The following is a 13,027-nucleotide window of genomic DNA, read 5'->3' on the forward strand; positions in this document are numbered from 1 at the left end:
ATATGTCCAGCCCACAGTACCCTCCTCTTTGCCTCCTCCTCCGATTTTGGTTGATGGCAATCTGGAGTTTGATGTGTCCAGAATTGTGGACTCTCGCATTGTCCGCGGTTCTCTTCAGTACCTCGTTCATTGGAAGGGTTATGGTCCTGAGGAGAGGATGTGGGTTCCGATGTCGGACATTAAAGCCACTCGCCTTATCAGGGCATTTCATAGGGCTCATCCTGGGAAGGTGGGTCCTGGGTGTCCGGAGTCCACCCGTAGAGGGGGGGTACTGTCACTACCAGAGCTTTGAGACGTTCTCACAGCTCTGTGTCTCCACCCCTGTGATGATGTCACTTAGAGTCTTGAGGTGTTCTCACTGTTCTGTCTCTCCGCCCCTGTGATGAGATCTTTACTCTCAGCTGTTCCTCCTGCGTTTGATTTCCCTGCCTTTAAATCACCCCTCCTCCTATTGCAGGGCGTGGATTATACTTCTCTTTTCAGTTGTAGCTCTGCCTTGAGTATCTTCACTTCTTTAGCTACTAGTTCTCTGGACCTGTGTTCTGCTGCTGCAAGCACTCCGGATATTGCCAGCGGCCTTTGGATGAAAATTTTGGATTTTTCAGCGTCTTCTCTGCGGCTACAGCTCCATCAGCTAAGTGTGCAGACTTTGTTGTGTACCTGGTTATTTCCTGACTGGATCTGAGGTGGCCACGGTTCCCTCCATATTCTGAGCAGGGCATCGGTGGCCGTGCCCCTTCCACTATTGTAGGGGTTACAGGGCTCATCAGTCTAAGGTACGCGGGCATGCCTCGTTCCACCATTTGGATCCGGGCATGTGCTTTAGCAGCATAGGGAGAGTGTTGAGGGTCTGACAGGGGTCACCCTTTCTCTTCCCTAGTTTGGGTCCGGTTAGTAGCTCTTCTTACTGTGTATGCTCTGGTTACCCTTAAACAGCCGTGACACACTTCCCACTGCGCCACCAATGTTTATTATACTGGGGGGGTGCACAAAATGTTTATTATACTGGGGGGTGCACAAAATGTTTATTATACTGGGGGGGGGCGCACTGAATGTTAATACAAATACAGGAGGCGGGTGCCGGAATGAAATAGCCGGCACCCGACCTCTATGATAGGGGGCTGCGATCAGTGGCAGTTAACCCCTCAGGTGCCGCTCCCTGTCATAGAGGTCGGGTGCCGGCTATTTGATTCCGGCACCCGCCTCCTGTATTTGTATTACAGGTCAGTTTTCTTCATTGGTGGCGCAGTGGCCACAGCCCCTCCCCTCCTCCTCCCATCCCTCTTCTCATTGGCAGAGGCAGCGGCAGCAGCAGCACAGGGGGAGGGAGAGAGCCCCCCCCCTGCCTCTATGGAAGCACCGGCCCTGCCTAAAGTTAGTTAGTCAAGGAGAACTCCGGCGGCGGCGGGTGACACCCCATCAGACTGGTGTCACCCGGTGCGGCCCGCACCCCCCGCAACGCCACTGCGTGTATGTGACCCTGAAATTCCTGATGGCAGCCCTGTTTAGGCCTACCTAAACTATGGTTAGTCTCTGTCACATGCTCAGTTCCCTGACCCCATGGATTTCTGGGCAGGCAGACTAGAACAGTGGCCCAAACTGACACAGCACGCTGGAGAGGGTTTTCAGCGCTGCGGGTGGCGTGGTGATACCTAAAACAGACCAATTTGTCCTCCGCCAGTGTCCAAAACATCACTTTTGTCAAAATGAACCAAGCCTGGATTCAGGAGGATTTTCACACTCCTCCGGCTGATTCTGATGTATAGACCTTGTCCATCTGGTCTTGCTGGTGGTGCCTCATCTTTCCACTGTTGCTATCTGTCTGTCTGCGTGTTATCATGTTCTGTACAGCTGCTGCATCATGCTACTTATGTATCTCAATCATCAGTTGAAATATAAAACATTCTTGGGGGAGGGAGGTGAAATTTCTTTAAGTCACAAAACATAAATGTACAGTCGTGGCCAAAAGTTTTAACAATTACATAAGTATTAGAAATTGGGAAAGTTGCTGCTTAAGTTTTTATAATAGCAATTTGCATATACTCCAGAATGTTATGAAGAGTGATCAGATGAATTGCATAGTCCTTCTTTGCCATGAAAATTAACTTAATCCCCAAAAACCTTTCCACTGCATTTCATTGCTGCCATTAAAGGACCTGCTGAGATCATTTCAGAAATCGTCTTGTTAACTCAGGTGAGAATGTTGACGAGCACAAGGCTGGAGATCATTATGTCAGGCTGATTGGGTTAAAAATGGCAGACTTGATCTATTAAAAAGGAGGGTGATGCTTGAAATCATTGTTCTTCCATTGTTAACCATGGTGACCTGCAAAGAAATGCGTGCAGCCATCATTGCGTTGTATAAAAATGGCTTCACAGGCAAGGATATTGTGGCTACTAAGATTGCACCTCAATCAACAATTTATAGGATCATCAAGAACTTCAAGGAAAGAGGTTCAATTCTTCTTAAGAAGGCTTCAGGGCGTCCAAGAAAGTTCAGCAAGCGCCAGGATAGTCTCCTAAAGAGGATTCAGCTGCGGGATCGGAGTGCCACCAGTGCAGAGCTTGCTCAGGAATGGCAGCAGGCAGGTGTGAGCGCATCTGCACACACAGTGAGGCGAAGACTTTTGGAAGATGGCCTGGTGTCAAGAAGGGCAGCAAAGAAGCCACTTCTCTCCAAAAAAAAACATCAGGGACAGATTGATCTTCTGCAGAAAATATGTTGAATGGACTGCTGAGGACTGGGGCAAAGTCATATTCTCCGATGAAGCCTCGTTCTCATTGTTTGGGGCATCAGGAAAAAGGCTTGTCCGGAGAAGAAAAGGTGAGCGCTACCATCAGTCCTGTGTCATGCCAACAGTAAAGCATCCTGAGACCATTCATGTGTAAGGGTTGCTTCTCATCCAAGGGAGTGGGCTCACTCACAATTTTGCCCAAAAACACAGCCATGAATAAAGAATGGTACCAAAACACCCTCCAACAGCAACTTCTTCCAACAATCCAACAATAGTTTGGTGAAGAACAATGCATTTTCCAGCACGATGGAGCACCGTGCCATAAGGCAAAAGTGATAACTAAGTGGCTCGGGGACCAAAACGTTGACATTTTGGGTCCATGGCCTGGAAACTCCCCAGATCTTAATCCCATTGAGAACTTGTGGTCAATCCTCAAGAGGTGGGTGGACAAACAAAAACCCACTAATTCTGACAAACTCCAAGAAGTGATTATGAAAGAATGGGTTGCTATCAGTCAGGAATTGGCCCAGAAGTTGATTGAGAGAATGCCCAGTCGAATTGCAGGAGGTCCTGAAAAAGAAGGGCCAGCACTGCAAATACTGACTCTTTGCATAAATGTCATGTAATTGTCGATAAAAGCCTTTGAAACGTATGAAGTGCGTGTAATTGTATTTCACTACATCACAGAAACAACTGAAACAAAGATCTAAAAGCAGTTTAGCAGCAAACTTTGTGAAAACTAATATTTGTGTCATTCTCAAAACTTTTGGCCACGACTGCACATGATTACGTCATCAACACGAACATTTTCTCACAGTCCAGGCAATGCTGCGGCCTCCATCATGCAACTAATGCCTCAATCATCAGTTTCCATGTACTTACTTTCCAGGAGGCTAGAGGGCGTTATATACCAACTTTCAGGGCAATTGGAGCAACTTCAGTTTGGTCCGAATCGATTATTGTGGGAATCAAATGTTTATAAAATTCAGTGAACTGAACCACAAACGAATCTCAACTGGTTCGCTTATTTCTAGTTATGATCAGTTTGTATCAGTTTGTGTCACTTCTGTCAAAGATAAGTTATTTTTGACACAAGGAAAAGTCGTGCATGCAGTACCTTTTCTCCAGTCAAAAATAACTAATTTCTGACAGAAGTGACAGAAACTAATGCAGACTGATCATAACTGATGCTCAATAAAAGACTGATGTTCAAAATAAATGATCCATTTTTTTCTGTTCTTCTGATGGATCAGAAGGATGGAAAGCTACGGTAAATGGTGGTGTGAATTCAGCCTTAGGAGAGGGTCACTTATAGAGATAAGTGAACCTTTCAAGTTCTAGTTCTCTTTTATCACTTTTAGTTGAATGTTAATTTGCGGGTCTTTCTCTGGTTCATCTGAAATGAATCCCAAAATGGGATGCTAATGATCTATTTTCAGGTGAATAGGAAGGAGCCATCCCGTTAAAGTGAACTGGGACAGCAGAGGTGCAATTACACCAGCTCGTTGCTGGACAGCGAGCAGGTAAACAGTGAGGAGAACATAGCACTTGTTTTAGCTCTGCTTTATCTTCACACAGCTGATCAGCAGGGGTATCTTCTATGAGTTTAAACATGCTTATATAGCATAACCAGAAAAATAGCTAAGCCAGCCTCACATCTGAAACCAGGTCTTTGAGTACAAAAGCCCTTTATCAGAGCAAAGCAGATAGAAACAGCTTTTCTAGTTGTGAGGCCTTGGGGGACCTCTGGGTAAGTACTATTTCAATTATGGAGACCAATTAATATTCGTAATGACTACAGGCAAGATAACGTTCCTTTTTATTTCTGGGAAAAATATATGCAAATTATCATGTCTAACATTCTTTGCATCAGATAGGCTTAGGAAAGCCAATTTGAGATAATGCATAGTATCTTGTTGAAAAACACATTAGTATACTGGTCTCTCGGCATGAACCGAACCGGACTTATGGATTCCTGCTCTTAGTTGAAATACTCACCCACGTGACCTGTGTGAGAGCATATTGGGTAATTGTGGTATTTCCTAAAATATAAGAAATATTAGTAGCTGAAGTGTTTCTACCTACATTGTACAATTACACCTGACAGTGTCAGACTCAGGGAATAGTAGTAGCCAGTAGTCATTTATATATTTTTAAATTTGTAATTAATATTTATTTATAAATATTCAGGAGGAATAACAGAGAAACAACACATTTCCGAGTTATAAGCAAAGATGCTGCAGAATTTGTGGAGAATAATTTGTGGTATTTACTAAAACAAACATGTCAGGAGAGCCGACTGGTCCTTTTTGACCCTTCTCGCCCTGCACCATACTGTTAGAACAGTTAGAGAATTAATGTAAAGCAATGCAATAGTATGATGTTAAGATAGGGCAGGCTCAAGAGCTGTACATGCACCATCCCTTGCAGATGCCAGCTGTATTATTCAACTCGCACCTCTTTGGCACTTCTGGGACTTCAGTTTTATTCTGCAAATGTAGGAAAAAACTATATAAATTTGGTATTAGCATAATGAAAGTACTGACCCTCAGCATACATTAGTATTTAACAAGGTGAATGTTATGAAACATAACCCAAAATCAATGGTGAAATTGCTGCCTTTTTTCAGGCCATCACCCCCCAAAAATGTATAAAAGTTATGCAATGCATGTATGCTAAAATGATGCCATTTAAAAAATGAAAATCACTGAAAATGGTGCACTACACTGGTAAATGCAATTGACAATATATGGCTAAACCCTCACTCTGATATTAAAATGAGACTTTTGCCAATATATTCTTATATCAAGAACATACCGGAGCCCGCGCACCCCGTCAAGGTATCTCAAAGTGGCACGGGACCTAACGCTAACCTACCTGTGCCCTATGGACAATTTATGATAGGTGCATAAAGTGCGACACACAGATAGCAGCTCCCAGTTGCCTCCACCGTGAAATCACACATTCAATGGGAGAAGGGAGAAGGCTGCGAGTCCCACCTATAACTGGCTCATGTGACGCAGGCTACTCAGGTGCACCTGAATGTTACCCATAGTTCAAAATTAAGGCACATTCAAGCCTGAGGTTGCCCCACCTCCAGGCATGCATATACAGACATAATCACAGAATAAAGTGGTCTAAAAGGCAAAAAAATGCTCAAGACCCCCAAATGCTGTTGGGCATTTCTACCTGGGGGAGCAAATCCTGACCATGTGATCCGTTGCTAACAGCAATTGATCGCAAAAATGCATACATTGGAGGATGCCAGCAGCAGACCACATGTACCAAAAAAATATTCTACACAGGTCTTAAAAGCAGAAAATGCTCAAAACCCCATATGCTGTAGCGCATATATAACCAGGAGCAAATTTTGTCATTTAAAGAAATGCCACTTATCCTGCAAAAAACAGGCCCTAATAGGTATGAAATGTTTTCAGAAAAATAAAAATAAAGTTATGGCTTTTGACATGAATAGACGATGGTTGTTCACATTTTACTAAGTGATGGCAGTTCCTCAGAATAGGCCATCACTAGCTGATTGGCTGGGGTCCGACACCCCCCCACACCCCCTCCGATCAGCTATTCAGGTGTAGTTCTGTCACTGGAAGTTGGCTGCAAAACTATGCAGCCCCTCAGCTGTATGATGGACAGATATCAACACTTCAGCACTTCTCAGATTGACTTCAATAGGGGCAGCGCTGTAATAATGAGTACCCTTTAGTACCGGACCCCCAGTGATCAGCTACTGATGGCCCCTCCTGAGGATAGGCCTTCACTTAGTAAAAGATGGACAACCAAGTACCATACCAAAGTAAGTTGTTTCTTAAAGTAGGTTAAGAAGATTAAATCACCTAGTTTAAAAATTTGCTTGATGTTTTGCCATGATGAAACCTGAACTGCTCTGATAAAACCACTAAATACAACAAAACATTGCAAGGAGCGAAGAACGGAAATCTGTTGCTTATTGAGCCGTGATAAATAGTGACTACAATGGCCATAATTCAAAAAGCACAGTATAAGAGTCTAATGTATGTAGCAGGTGATGCCTAATGGGACAATCAATATCATGTACTGCTGTGCCATGCTGTGTTATCGATTTAATGGCATGTGTTGCTGGGCATAGCATGCCACCCACCGGTGGACAGTATTGATTTTAATAAATTGCATTGACTGCGGTATTCAGAACACACCATGGCGGTGTTATTGAATTCAGGCCAATGTTTATTTCATCACGTTTTAGAAAAGTACAACAGAACCACATAGAAAGGAACGTATGCAGGACGCTGTTTTAGTTCTGCAGAACAATACATTAGATGGAGCCGCAGACTGCGCTGTAGCTAAGATGAACGTGAAAGGTGTGAAAGGGAAGAATGGAAAGAAGAGTCTATGTTAGCGGTTATTGTAATGCACAGTGTGCGGGTTCAGTTCCCCTGTGTAATTAATGAGACATGCTTTAAATGGCAATCATCAGCATATTACAAGTTATGCTAATTAAATGGAGTATTGTGAGAAACTCACTGTGACACATCCCTGAATTGGAAGCCTCCTTTAGATTCACTGTGTGCGTTTAAATCTTTTGTTACTGTCATTTCTTATTCCGCTAATAGTTCTTTATATAGAAATTATCCCAGAACGGGATCATTGTACGTGCCATAGAAATGTTGTTTCCTCAGTGACTTGAAAGGACTATGCTGATTTATGTGGCATATTGGTTTATTTGCTCATACTAAAAGATGCTTTTTAGGAATTAGGTATAATGTTTTGTTTCATCAGTCGGGAGATAATGAATGCAACATTGTAATCACATCGGGTGACGTTCGTTTCTTTTTTTTTTTCTGCTCTGTAAATCGTAGACTGGTAATTATAATGGAGCAATTGCATTTTTTTCAATGAGTCTCACGGTCTTTTTCCTGGCACTCTCTCTTTCCTATTCAAAACCCTTATCTTGTGTATAACAAAGGGTGCTTTTTCTAGTGTTCTGCTGCCTAATCAGGCTGCTGCAGATAGTCAAGTGGGAAGGCATTGTGGAGGACGCAAGTTTGTGGGGTTCAGGTTGTTAGTGACACCCCCTGCTGTAACAAGAACAGAAGGTCGCTATAGAGTCATGTGACCCAAAGGAATGAAAAAATAGCCTACTTTTTCAGGGAGTATGGAGCATTTTAAGGATCACTGACATCAGAACAGGGTATTTGTTAGCTGAACATTTACATTATACAATTGACAATATCTGTAACCTTATACATTACTGTATGTCTGTGGAGACTCCAATCCTGGTTTGGGCTCACAATCACTGATGAAAACCATTGACCAAAACACTGCCATGTGAATGAGGCTTTATGCCTTTATGCCGGACTCTCTGCCATGTTAAATATCCAAAGTTAAATAGTCAGGACAGGAAGTAAAATATATAGAGTAATTTTGAAAATTACTATAACCAAATATTATAGCCAGATAACTATTCATCAGTATTTTTTTATTAAAAAGACTATTCACAAATTGCTTGTTAATAAGTGATTTAAAAAAAAAATGGATGATCCCTTAACTGGGTGATTTATCCCCTTTCCTGACCAAACACATTTTCCGTTTTTTTATAGCACATGCTTCTTTGAAGCTATAACTTTTTTTTTCAGTTTTGCTTTAGAAATAATTTTTGCACCTGTTTCATTCGGAGTTTATATTTGTGTTGATTTTTTAATTTACTTCTTTTTTTTTATACGGGAAATGTAAAAAAAAAAAAAAGGGAACATTTTCACAGTATTTTTCCTTTTTAATAGCATAAAGTGTGACTAAAATATGCCCTGTATCTGTAATGGTCATTTTGCAACAGGGGATATACATCGTTTATGGTTGCCGAGGCGGTATTGTGTTGTTGTTTTTTTTTAAATCATAGTATTATTTATTTATTTTGTCTTTTATTGTTGTTTTCTTTTTACACTTTGTGCACTTTATAAGGTCATACAAGACTGCTGATTTCTCCTGTAACTAGGGCTGACATATTAGTCTATCTATTATCCTATTTGAATCCAATCCACTTCTCAACATACCAAGTTTCTAATGGGAAGCAACAAAAAAATCTGCTAGTGCCCAGTGGCATAACTATAGAGGGTGCAGAGGTAAGGCCCCTTTCACACGGGCAAGTTTTCCGCGCGGGTGCAATGCATGAGGTGAATGCATTGCACCCACACTGAATTCGGACCCATTCATTTCTATGGGGCTGTGCACATGAGCGGTGATTTTCACGCATCACTTGTGCGTTGTGTGAAAATCGCAGCATGCTCTATATTGTGTGTTTTTCACGCAACGCAGGCCCCATAGAAGTGAATGGGGCTGCGTGAAAATCGCAAGCATCTGCAAGCAAGTGTGGATGCGGTGCAATTTTCACACATGGTTTCTAGGTGACGATCGGGGTGGGGACCCGATCATTATTATTTTCCCTTATAACAAGTTTATAATGGAAAATAATAGCATTCTTAATACAGAATGCTAAGTAAATTAGGGATGGAGGGGTTAAAAAAAAAAATAATAATATTAAACGCACCTCATCCACTTGTTCGCGCTGCCCGGCTCATCTTCTTTCTTCTTCTATGATGACCTGGGAGGAAAAGTACCTTTGGTGACATCACTGCGCTCATCACATGGTCCATCGCCATGGTGATGGAGCATGTGACGGACCATGTGATGAGCACAGTGACATCACCAAAGGTCCTTTTCTCCCAGGTCCTCAAAGAAGAAGAAAGAAGACAAGCTGGGCTGCGCGAACAAGTGGATGTATTAAGAATGCTATTATTTTCCCTTATAACCATGTTATAAGGGAAAATATTAAAATCTACAGAATACCTAACCCAAACCCAAACTTCAGTGAAGAAGTCCGGGTTTGGGTCTGGGTACCACATTCAGTTTTTTCTCACACGCGTGCAAAATGCATTGAACTTGCGTGGAAAAAACGGAATAACGCAATGCAACCGCATACAAAACTCACCCCACTCGCAGGCAAAAGCGCACCCGCATCCTATCCAGCCTTCACACGCGACGCCCATGTGAAAGAGGCCTAAGAGTGGCACCAGGGTCTGGTGAGGCCAAAAGTCTTATTTTCCACATTTTAAACACCAGCATTATAAATGTAGTTGCTAACTTTTGAAAAGGGAGATCAGTGGGATGATGAAAAGGGACATACCAAGTATGGATCTGAATCACACTAAACTTTTGGCCCCACGCTCCACCCAATTATATAGAACATGTCCCAACTTTCAACCTACAGATTTGAATTAGAAATATTACATGATCCTTAAATCACAACACAAAGTGAAAACTAATACAGACCACAGACCAGATGCCCTAAATAAGTACAGCCCAAACACCCCCTAAATAAATAGAAATGTACTCAAACCCATAAATGATTACAGACCCTTCTGACCCCATTAATAAAGACCCCAGATCAGATCCACAAAACAAATAGGTATCCTAGATCAGATTCCACAAAAAATAGAGAAAAAATATAGACCTTTTTAGATCCCATAAAAAATTAGACCATCTCAGACCTCCTAAATAAATTCAAATTTCCCCAATCCTTCTAAATAAATGCAGACCCTTAGATTCCCTAAATTAATAGAGACAACAGACCATATCCCTAAATTAATACAGATTCCCCTTCAGACCACAGACCCAGACATCTAGGACCATACCAAACCTTCTAAAGAAATACAGACCTCATACCCCCTTAATAGAGACACAAGACCAAATCCCCTTTGATACAGACCCCAGAACAGACATATTGTATAAAGATGCTAAACCAGACCCACTTTTATATAAACCTTATACCAGATCCTTTTAATAAAGATACTAAATCAAGCCCCCTTAATAAAAACCTCAGATCAGAACGTCCTTAACACAGACAAAAGACTCTCTTTCATAAAAGTCTCAGATCAGACCCCCTTTTATACATACCCCAGACCATCCCCCTATACAAACTCTGGACCCGACCCCCTCCTTTATAAAGTCATCAAACTAAACCCCCTTTTTCTACAGTCCTTCTTTATATAGAATCTAGACCAGCTGTTAATACATACCCAAACCAGATCATTTTCAATACAGAGCAAGACTAGACCCCAAACCAGACCGTCCTAAAGGATTTTTCCTGCTGTATAAGAAAGTATGTTATTGGGCTGCAAAAGATTTCACATAATAAATGAGCTTATACTCACTTCATCAAATCCCCACCACTGCTATTCCAACATTGCCTGGGCCCCTGATAAGCTCTACTTCCTGCTCCCATCCCAACACAGCGGGAAATGGCTAAGACTGTCACTCAGCCAATCGCTGACCTAAAGGAACTGTGTCACCAAAAATGTTATCTGACAGTTAAAGTCAGATAGTAGCACATCTCATTTTTTCTCATCTGTTTTTATTTTCTGATGGCAGATTTATTTCTTCTATTACTGAACATGATTATGGGGGCGGCCATCTTGCCTGAGTTGTTCTTAACAGCATTTAGAAAGCATTAAGAAAATTGCTTTATGGCAGTCCCATGGTCCATAGACACAATGGTCAGGAGTGGACATTATTGACTTCAATGGGAGAGTTTTCTAGGCATGCTCTGTGCCCTGTGCAGCAGTCATTGTACAAGGTAAGAATGGATAAGCTTTGACAATCACCTACTGTGAATGGATGATCCTGTCTTATCTGTACACAAAGGTGATTACATTACAGGCAGGATTAGAATAACAGATAAGCAGCTATCTGCAGTAAAGTGATCTGTATAAACATATATGTTTATATATGTGTTTTTATATATGGAATACAGGGAACATTAAAAACATCATCAAAAAATCTTGACAAAATATGTTAAACATAAAAAAGTGATTTAAACAACAGGTTATTTTCTGATGACACATTTCCTTTAGGTGGCTGCCAACCAACAATGTGCAAGCTTTGTCAATGAGACAATAGAAATTCCCATGCAAAATTCGTACTCTCCAACTGTTGCTAATATATAACTCCCACCATGTTCTTATATCTGCAGTCTGGGAGTTGTAATTTTGCAAGTGCCATATGGAGACCACTGATATATGGTCACGGCATGCTTTCGACTGAATATCTACAATGAACACTCTATGGGCACAGTACTCTATATATGTTAGAAGAAAGACATTGTGTGCATGATAGTTACAAAGAAAATGCTTTATAAAAGGTTGATAATGACTTTAATTAGCTTTATTAACGTATTTGCTAAAAGACAATGGCACACAAAGATGACCCATATCACTGGCGAGATAAAGAAAATTAACTGCATGACTGTTATTATCAGCTCTGTCATTATACCATGCTGTTTTCCTAGTACTTGCACTTTATGATAATTTATATAATTCCACTTAAAGCAGATAGCTCCAAGTTTGGAGTGGTGGATTTTACTCAGTTCTAAGTAATTTGGCTTTATATATGGATGTACAATTTTTACAGAAATAAATAAGTGAGAGTTCAGTAAAACAATTATTAACTGGCTGGATACACTGTAAAACCCCTGGGCAATAAATGCAAAAATAATTATCTGTAACCAATGTATCTAAATAAACTGTCAAAAAGTTTCGGAATGAAGATGCAGCTCTTAGATTGCAGAAGTCAGCAGGGACAGATGCATCATTTCTGAAATATAGGAAGTTTTAACAAAAGTAGCAAAAGCACAGAATAGTAAAAAAAAAAAAACTTGGATATCAAGGCCAATTATAAGGAAAAGAAAAGTTGCAGAAAGTAAGAACATTTTTATGAATCATTTTAACACTTCATGGACAATTTTCAAAGATAATAGCACTGCCTTGGATGAATTATTTGTTCATGGATAAATCCAAGCAGGAAAATAGACAATAAACCCAGATATACCGATATAGTATAATGAGTATATAGAATCCACAAAGTATATAGCAGCAAGCATTCACCTCTTCACAAGTCGGATGTATATCTTGAAGGGACAGTTCCTTATCTTGTGTTACAGACAATATTAGCCATCAAGCAAACTGCTGAGTAATGGCTATTTCTGAAAGTTCTGAGATTTGGATATGTTTCCAGCTATAGCATATACGTAGGCATCACTTGCAGATGTCATATATTCTCTCATGTCGTTTCATTTGTTCATCCTTTATTTCACTAAAGCAACACAGTTTTCAGATGTAAATGTAAAAAAAAAGTATACAGTACTGTATTGTCTACAAGTTATACTGTAGTATGAAGGACATTAGAACATGATCTTAGTGTGAAATGGTTGAGCACAGGGAAGCTGTAGTTTGAACAGCTGTGACATC

Source organism: Bufo gargarizans, chromosome 2 (assembly GCF_014858855.1).
Source record: "Bufo gargarizans isolate SCDJY-AF-19 chromosome 2, ASM1485885v1, whole genome shotgun sequence".
Lineage (NCBI taxonomy): Eukaryota > Metazoa > Chordata > Amphibia > Anura > Bufonidae > Bufo > Bufo gargarizans.